The sequence below is a fragment of the Nicotiana tomentosiformis genome, chromosome 3 (assembly GCF_000390325.3).
Source record: "Nicotiana tomentosiformis chromosome 3, ASM39032v3, whole genome shotgun sequence".
Taxonomy (NCBI): Eukaryota; Viridiplantae; Streptophyta; class Magnoliopsida; order Solanales; family Solanaceae; genus Nicotiana; species Nicotiana tomentosiformis.
The window spans coordinates 102,255,491-102,266,079 of NC_090814.1; positions in this window are offsets into that span (position 1 = coordinate 102,255,491).

Genomic DNA, 10,589 nt, shown 5'->3' on the forward strand with positions numbered 1-10,589 from the left:
TAGTATAGAAAATTATCGTATCCACATGGATTAGAGTTAAACATTATTTTCGTAGCTTATAGCTAGATTGCTATTCAAGATGATCAACAATTGAGATTATATGATTAAGAACTAAAATTAACTAGGACTTTAGATCTAATTGACTAATGACAATTGAACAAAAGTAAGCAAAGAAGATATCAATAGGAGAAAATATGGGTTGATTGGATAGGTGCAAGATAATTGTCTGGGATTTAACTCTCGTTAATTCACTTCTAATATTCAAGTGAGTCTCTCGAATTCACTCAATTATTAGTTCAAACGTTTTAGTAGAAACTCTTCTCTCGATTAAGTCTCAACCTCACAATATAAACCAATTTATGCTCAGTGAAGATATGCACGAATTCGTAGTGGACTGGTCTTTAGGAGAACCTCTTTCTATTATCCTCCTAACTAGGTATAAATAGTAATTCAACTACCCTCTTTCTATTACTAAGAAGAATCAATGAATTCAACCAACAAGATGATGCAAAAACACCACAAGTTATGCTTCTCTCGATTACATGAACATGTGAATATAGATGCAATAATTAAATCACCCAAAATAATTCAATACATAAGAACTAAAGTTAATATCCACAAACAATCATCAAAACACGAAATCCATCAATCCCTAAAGAGAACTACTCCAAAGATATGAAGTAATTCATCACAAAAATAAAGAAAAGCATTAAATGATCCAAACTCTTGTCTTGAGTGAGGATTGAATGATGAATTACTTGTGATTTGGCTTCTCCACCTTCTCTCTAGCCTCCTTAGGTCTTAGATGTGTCAAAAGTCCAGAAAATATCGTTTCTCATGTATTTATACCAAGTAGGATCGGGCCCAAATGAAATTACCCTTTCCTAGCAGAAATAGGAAAACTTGAAAACTTATTATTTTTCATGTGTTGCACTGTGCGTCGCAGGGTGCGTAGCATTAGTGCCTTTTCCTGACAGGCCCCAAAAACCCAGTCTCTGAAGTTTGCTAATTTCTGAAAGAATTTTATCCTGATGCGTCGCCCAGTGCGCCTCACTAGTGTATTTTTTTAGCAGTTAATTCTTCCTTCAATTTTGATGTCCAGAAGTGATCTTCGACCCCCGAACACGATTTCGGCTTAATCCTTTGGGCTTTTACTCAGATTTCAAAGCTCCAATTAGCTCGAATTAGTTCCATAACATCTACATAGCTCCGAATCGCTCCTACAAGGTATAAAACACACAATTAGTGCAAAACACTAGCAATTAACGCTCAAACTCAATTAAAGTGGAGTAAATTAGAATGTAATAAGCGACTAAAATATGAGATTATAGCCTACCATCAACACCCCACACTCAAACCATTTCTCCTCCTCGAGCATTCACACCACACCTTATATAGACACAACCGTGCTAAGCAACTCTCCTAACTCATTACGCCAAGAATATTTAAAATAGACTAAGCACAATAGTGTAACATCTTCACCTCAAGAATTGACTCAAAAGCACCATGCATTATTTACAACTCACTCACTTGCTCTAATTCATAGGTCAACAACATTTTCTTTCCTTCATGAATCAAGTGCCCTCATAATAATAGAGAGTAGTTCCAAACACAATAAAAGTTAAGAATAATTAGGAACTCAAGATAGAAAAAAATCATTTACTCTGAGAAACAACATTCATATGCCACAAAAGATGCACCATAGGCTTGCCCGTAGTGTACTACTCAACTAATCGAGCTCATTCAGTCAATGATCAAATATGACTTTAAATGGTTTGTAATGTAGGTTGCGGGACGGGTACGATACATTTAGATATAAGAGTGGCTACACCTTCCTAAGCACTTTTAATGCATACAATTTAACATTCAAAACCCCACATTAATGTCGAACCATATTCCACCTTAACATCAATATGCATTAACTCCATATTCCTTAAGCACAATTACATCAAGAGTTACCACTATCAATGAATATTTTTCACAACCGTACAATTAATCTCTTTCTTCTTTTTTTTTTAATTTTTTTTTTCTCAATTCAATTGGCTCTTACTTTTTCAAAATATTGCACTTTTTTCCTTATTTCAATAGTTCCTCTCGAAATCCAAACCGACTACCCCACACTTCAACTTTTACAAAGTTCATTCCAAATTCAAGTACTCACAAGAGGTAAATAGTTCAAATAGATGGTCAATTTAAAACAAATGAATAAGGCTTGTAATGTGGTTGCCAAAGAAACAGGATTACATGCTCAAAGGGGTTAAGTAAGATACATTACAATTAGGTGAGTAAAAAGCATATAACTGGCTCAACAAAAAAATGCTTATATCACTTTCCAGACTGAACAAAACTACTATTTTACTTTGCAAACACACGGGGCAAGTTTTAGACATCAAATGCAATGCACAGAATAACACAAAACCTCACACACACATGGCACATAACTCACTCAAGATTGGATGATCAAGACTCTCTAGTCAAAGCAGTTAAGCAAAGTTAAACTTATATAATTTAAAGTGCTTATGCAAGAGTCAAAAACTGAGCATAAGCTTTACAACTAAAGCACTCATTATTCTCAAGGTATAATAAAGTTAATAGACATTGTTTCAAATTCAAACCATAGCACAAGGTTTCTTACTCCTAACAAGATAAAAACTAACTATACCCGGTTCAAACAAAACCCTTGGAAAAGAACCGCGGCACAAAAAAAAACTAAGGGGAAATTATTACACTACCTAACAAAAGAAAATCTTTTTGTTTTTTTCTTTCGACTTAAATCCCTCACGAAATCTCTCGAATGATATCCATCGTCGGTAAAAGTCGAAAATTTTAAAAGTTTTATGTTTTTTTTTTCAATTTTTTTCCTTATATGTACTACCCAAACTAACAAAAGAAAACTAAAACTAATATACATACATACATACAATATACCCCCACCCCACACTTCAAGTTGTGGCATATTCCCATGACACATAATTAAAAAGCATAAGGTAAAGAAAACTTCCCTGAATTTTCTTCTTTTCCGAGAACTTATGAACTCCACCCCTAATTCTGAATTCATTCCTCATTTTCGCTCCTTGGGATTCTTTATGGAGCTCATTAAGCCCAATTCTTCTAAGGATACCTACAAGACCCGCTTTTTTCTTTCTTTCTTGTCTTCATCTTGAGCGGTGAATTGTTCGTTCATGATGATCCTTAACTTGTTTCTGCATTCTTTCACAGTATCACTCCATACATATTCATGTAAATCCCCAAAAATAAAATCCACATGATCAAGGTTAGAATAAGAAAACAAAGAGGAAAGGTCAAGTTAATATTCATCCAAGACCATTCGTTTCTCATTCTGTTATATTAAAGGTTGCAAATGTGGAAAGGTGGATGGTGGTTTGAACTCTTCTTCAGTTGCTTCACATTCAACCACAACCTTATTCTTGATCATCTCAGTTGAATTAGAGTCTTCTTGTACCGTGGAAATCTCCCTCTGTAGACGCTCGTCCTCTTGAGTAGGCTCATTCTCGTAGGGTATCTCCTCCATCTATTTCCCATTACAACGCAATGAGCTTTCTGAAAGTGTATTTATTATTTGAATCACTTGCATTGTTAGGTTGTTAATGGCTTCATCATCTTGTGTAAATCTCTCTGCCGGCTTATTTATGAACTTATACACAAGCTCTTCCAAACTATCATTCTCCCCTTGAGGTGATTGTCTCACTTCGCTTTCACTGTAACAATGGTATTCATACCAATCAGAGTCAAGATTGTGCCCATATAAATTCTCATACTTGTACGAACTAGAAGCAGAGTGAGACTGTTCAAAATATGAACCATAGGAAGAATACATACCTGCTTGACAATCAACCCATAGATGATTTCCACCGCATTTAAAATACATAGTAGACCGCTGATAATATTCAGCTGCTAATTCATCAACTATTTTCTTAGGCGGGTTGTACTCCATCTTCACAACATTTAGAGTTCAATATCTACAGTATATTCTCCAACTTTTTAGGTACTATAAAACAAATCTTGAAAATAAGTTAAATAATAACGAAAATAAAATAAAAATGGAAAAAAAGAAGAAAAAAAACTAAAACCTAATTCCTGAATTAGCACTACAAACTATTTCAAACACTATTGATTGCCAATCCTCGACAACGGCGCCAAAATTTGACGAGCTCAAAATACACACCTAAATATGCTCGCTAGTCAAAGATAGTATAGAAAATTATCGTATCCACATGGATTGGAGTTAAACATTATTTTCGTAGCTTGTAGCTAGATTGCTATTCAAGATGATCAACAATTGAGATTATATGATTAAGAACTAAAATTAACTAGGACTCTAGATCTAATTGACTAATGACAATTGAACAAAAGTAAGCAAAGAAGATATCAATAGGAGAAAATATGGGTTGATTGGATAGGTGCAAGATAATTGTCTGGGATTTAACTCTCGTTAATTCACTTCTAATATTCAAGTGAGTCTCTCGAATTCACTCAATTATTAGTTCAAACGTTTAGTAGAAACTCTTCTCTCGATTAAGTCTCAACCTCACAATATAAACCAATTTATGCTCAGTGAAGATATGCACGAATTCGTAGTGGACTGGTCTTTAGGAGAACCTCTTTCTATTATCCTCCTAACTAGGTATAAATAGTAATTCAACTAGCCTCTTTCTATTACTAAGAAGAATCAATGAATTCAACCAACAAGATGATGCAAAAACACCACAAGTTATGCTTCTCTCGATTACATGAACATGTGAATATAGATGCAATAATTAAATCACCCAAAATAATTCAATACATAAGAACTAAAGTTAATATCCACAAACAATCATCAAAACACGAAATCCATCAATCCCTAAAGAGAACTACTCCAAAGATATGAAGTAATTCATCACAAAAATAAAGAAAAGCATTAAATGATCCAAACTCTTGTCTTGAGTGAGGATTGAATGATGAATTACTTGTGATTTGGCTTCTCCACCTTCTCTCTAGCCTCCTTAGGTCTTAGGTGTGTCAAAAGTCCAGAAAATATCGTTTCTCATGTATTTATACCAAGTAGGATCGGGCCCAAATGAAATTACCCTTTCCTAGCAGAAATAGGAAAACTTGAAAACTTATTATTTTTCATGTGTTGCACTGTGCGTCGCAGGGTGCGTAGCATTAGTGCCTTTTCCTGACAGGCCCCAAAAACCCAGTCTCTGAAGTTTGCTAATTTCTGAAAGAATTTTATCCTGATGCGTCGCCCAGTGCGCCTCGCCAGTGTATTTTTTTAGCAGTTAATTCTTCCTTCAATTTTGATGTCCAGAAGTGATCTTCGACCCCCGAACACGATTTCGGCTTAATCCTTTGGGCTTTTACTCAGATTTCAAAGCTCCAATTAGCTCGAATTAGTTCCATAACATCTACATAGCTCCGAATCGCTCCTACAAGGTATAAAACACACAATTAGTGCAAAACACTAGCAATTAACGCTCAAACTCAATTAAAGTACAGTAAATTAGAATGTAATAAGCGACTAAAATATGAGATTATAGCCTACCATCAACACCCCACACTCAAACCATTTCTCCTCCTCGAGCATTCACACCACACCTTATATAGACACAACCGTGCTAAGCAACTCTCCTAACTCATTACGCCAAGAATATTTAAAATAGACTAAGCACAATAGTGTAACATCTTCACCTCAAGAATTGACTCAAAAGCACCATGCATTATTTACAACTCACTCACTTGCTCTAATTCATAGGTCAACAACATTTTCTTTCCTTCATGAATCAAGTGCCCTCATAATAATAGAGAGTAGTTCCACACACAATAAAAGTTAAGAATAATTAGGAACTCAAGATAGAAAAAAATCATTTACTCTGAGAAACAACATTCATATGCCACAAAAGATGCACCATAGGCTTGCCCGTAGTGTACTACTCAACTAATCGAGCTCATTCAGTCAATGATCAAATATGACTTTAAATGGTTTGTAATGTAGGTTGCGGGACGGGTACGATACATTTAGATATAAGAGTGGCTACACCTTCCTAAGAACTTTTAATGCATACAATTTAACATTCAAAACCCCACATTAATGTCGAACCATATTCCACCTTAACATCAATATGCATTAACTCTATATTCCTTAAGCACAATTACATCAAGAGTTACCACTATCAATGAATATTTTTCACAATCGTACAATTAATCTCTTTCTTCTTTTTTTTAATTTTTTTTTCTCAATTCAATTGGCTCTTACTTTTTCAAAATATTGCACTTTTTTCCTTATTTCAATAGTTCCTCTCGAAATCCAAACCGACTACCCCACACTTCAACTTTTACAAAGTTCATTCCAAATTCAAGTACTCACAAGAGGTAAATGGTTCAAATAGATGGTCAATTTAAAACAAATGAGTAAGACTTGTAATGTGGTTGCCAAAGAAACAGGATTACATGCTCAAAGGGGTTAAGTAAGATAAATTACAATTAGGTGAGTAAAAAGCATATAACTGGCTCAACAAAAAAATGCTTATATCACTTTCCAGACTGAACAAAACTACTATTTTGCTTTGCAAACACACGGGGCAAGTTCTAGACATCAAATGCAATGCACAGAATAACACAAAACCTCACACACACATGGCACATAACTCACTCAAGATTGGATGATCAAGACTCTCTAGTCAAAGCAGTTAAGCAAAGTTAAACTTATACAATTTAAAGTGCTTATGCAAGAGTCAAAAACTGAGCATAAGCTTCACAACTAAAGCACTCATTATTCTCAAGGTATAATAAAGTTAATAGACATTGCTTCAAATTCAAACCATAGCACAAGGTTTCTTACTCCTAACAAGATAAAAACTAACTACACCCGGTTCAAACAAAACCCTTGGAAAAGAACCGCGGCACAAAAAAAAACTAAGGGGAAATTATTACACTACCTAACAAAAGAAAATCTTTTTGTTTTTTTCTTTCGACTTAAATCCCTCACGAAATCTCTCGAATGATATCCATCGTCGGTAAAAGTCGAAAATTTTAAAAGTTTTATGTTTTTTTTTTCAATTTTTTTCCTTATATGTACTACCCAAACTAACAAAAGAAAACTAAAACTAATATACATACATACATACAACATACCCCCACCCCACACTTCAAGTTGTGGCATATTCCCATGACACATAATTAAAAAGCATAAGGTAAAGAAAACTTCCCTGAATTTTCTTCTTTTCCGAGAACTTATGAACTCCACCCCTAATTCTGAATTCATTCCTCGTTTTCGCTCCTTGGGATTCTTTATGGAGCTCATTAAGCCCAATTCTTCTAAGGATACCTACAAGACCCGCTTTTTTCTTTCTTTCTTGTCTTCATCTTGAGCGGTGAATTGTTCGTTCATGATGATCCTTAACTTGTTTCTGCATTCTTTCACAGTATCACTCCATACATATTCATGTAAATCCCCAAAAATAAAATCCACATGATCAAGGTTAGAATAAGAAAACAAAGAGGAAAGGTCAAGTTAATATTCATCCAAGACCATTCGTTTCTCATTCTGTTATATTAAAGGTTGCAAATGTGGAAAGGTGGATGGTGGTTTGAACTCTTCTTCAGTTGCTTCACACTCAACCACAACCTTATTCTTGATCATCTCAGTTGAATTAGAGTCTTCTTGTACCGTGGAAATCTCCCTCTGTAGACGCTCGTCCTCTTGAGTAGGCTCATTCTCGTAGGGTATCTCCTCCATCTATTTCCCATTACAACGCAATGAGCTTTCTGAAAGTGTATTTATTATTTGAATCACTTGCATTGTTAGGTTGTTAATGGCTTCATCATCTTGTGTAAATCTCTCTGCCGGCTTATTTATGAACTTATACACAAGCTCTTCCAAACTATCATTCTCCCCTTGAGGTGATTGTCTCACTTCGCTTTCACTGTAACAATGGTATTCATACCAATTAGAGTCAAGATTGTGCCCATATAAATTCTCATACTTGTACGAACTAGAAGCAGAGTGAGACTGTTCAAAATACGAACCATAGGAAGAATACATACCTGCTTGACAATCAACCCATAGATGATTTCCACCGCATTTAAAATACATAGCAGACCGCTGATAATATTCAGCTGCTAATTCATCAACTATTTTCTTAGGCGGGTTGTACTCCATCTTCACAACATTTAGAGTTCAATATCTACAGTATATTCTCCAACTTTTTAGGTACTATAAAACAAATCTTGAAAATAAGTTAAATAATAACGAAAATAAAATAAAAATGGAAAAAAAGAAGAAAAAAAACTAAAACCTAATTCCTGAATTAGCACTACAAACTATTTCAAACACTATTGATTGCCAATCCTCGACAACGGCGCCAAAATTTGACGAGCTCAAAATACACACCTAAATATGCTCGCTAGTCAAAGATAGTATAGAAAATTATCGTATCCACATGGATTGGAGTTAAACATTATTTTCGTAGCTTGTAGCTAGATTGCTATTCAAGATGATCAACAATTGAGATTATATGATTAAGAACTAAAATTAACTAGGACTCTAGATCTAATTGACTAATGACAATTGAACAAAAGTAAGCAAAGAAGATATCAATAGGAGAAAATATGGGTTGATTGGATAGGTGCAAGATAATTGTCTGGGATTTAACTCTCGTTAATTCACTTCTAATATTCAAGTGAGTCTCTCGAATTCACTCAATTATTAGTTCAAACGTTTAGTAGAAACTCTTCTCTCGATTAAGTCTCAACCTCACAATATAAACCAATTTATGCTCAGTGAAGATATGCACGAATTCGTAGTGGACTGGTCTTTAGGAGAACCTCTTTCTATTATCCTCCTAACTAGGTATAAATAGTAATTCAACTAGCCTCTTTCTATTACTAAGAAGAATCAATGAATTCAACCAACAAGATGATGCAAAAACACCACAAGTTATGCTTCTCTCGATTACATGAACATGTGAATATAGATGCAATAATTAAATCACCCAAAATAATTCAATACATAAGAACTAAAGTTAATATCCACAAACAATCATCAAAACACGAAATCCATCAATCCCTAAACAGAACTACTCCAAAGATATGAAGTAATTCATCACAAAAATAAAGAAAAACATTAAATGATCCAAACTCTTGTCTTGAGTGAGGATTGAATGATGAATTACTTGTGATTTGGCTTCTCCACCTTCTCTCTAGCCTCCTTAGGTCTTAGATGTGTCAAAAGTCCAGAAAATATCGTTTCTCATGTATTTATACCAAGTAGGATCGGGCCCAAATGAAATTACCCTTTCCTAGCAGAAATAGGAAAACTTGAAAACTTATTATTTTTCATGTGTTGCACTGTGCGTCGCAGGGTGCGTAGCATTAGTGCCTTTTTCCTGACAGGCCCCAAAAACCCAGTCTCTGAAGTTTGCTAATTTCTAAAAGAATTTTATCCTGATGCGTCGCCCAGTGCGCCTCACCAGTGTATTTTTTTAGCAGTTAATTCTTCCTTCAATTTTGACGTCCAGAAGTGATCTTCGACCCCCGAACACGATTTCGGCTTAATCCTTTGGGCTTTTACTCAGATTTCAAAGCTCCAATTAGCTCGAATTAGTTCTATAACATCTACATAGCTCCGAATCGCTCCTACAAGGTATAAAACACATAATTAGTGCAAAACACTAGCAATTAATGCTCAAACTCAATTAAAGTGCAGTAAATTGGAATGTAATAAGCGACTAAAATATGAGATTATAGCCTACCATCAACACCCCACACTCAAACCATTTCTCCTCCTCGAGCATTCACACCACACCTTATATAGACACAACCGTGCTAAGCAACTCTCCTAACTCATTACGCCAAGAATATTTAAAATAGACTAAGCACAATAGTGTAGCATCTTCACCTCAAGAATTGACTCAAAAGCACCATGCATTATTTACAACTCACTCACTTGCTCTAATTCATAGGTCAACAACATTTTCTTTCCTTCATGAATCAAGTGCCCTCATAATAATAGAGAGTAGTTCCACACACAATAAAAGTTAAGAATATAAACCTCTTCTCTCGATTAGTTCAAACGTTTAGTAGAAACTCTTCTCTCGATTAAGTCTCAACCTCACAATATAAACCAATTTATGCTCGATAAAGATATGCACGAATTCGTAGTGGACTGGTCTTTAAGAGAACCTTTTTCTATTATCCTCCTAACTAGGTATAAACAGTAATTCAACTAGCCTCTTTCTATTACTAAGAAGAATCAATGAATTCAACCAACAAGATGATGCAAAAATATCACAAGTTATGCCTCTCTCGATTACATGAACATGTGAATATAGATGCAATAATTAAATCACCCAAAATAATTCAATACATAAAAACTAGATAATATTCACAAACAATCATCAAAACACCAAATCCATCAATCCCTAAGGAGAACTACTCCATAGATATGGAGTAATTCATCACAAATATAAAGAAAAGCATTAAACGATCTAAACTCTTGTCTTGAGTGAGGATTAAATGATGAATTACTTGTGATTTGGCTTCTCCACCTTCTCTCTAGCCTCCTTAGGTCTTAGATATGTCAAAAGTTC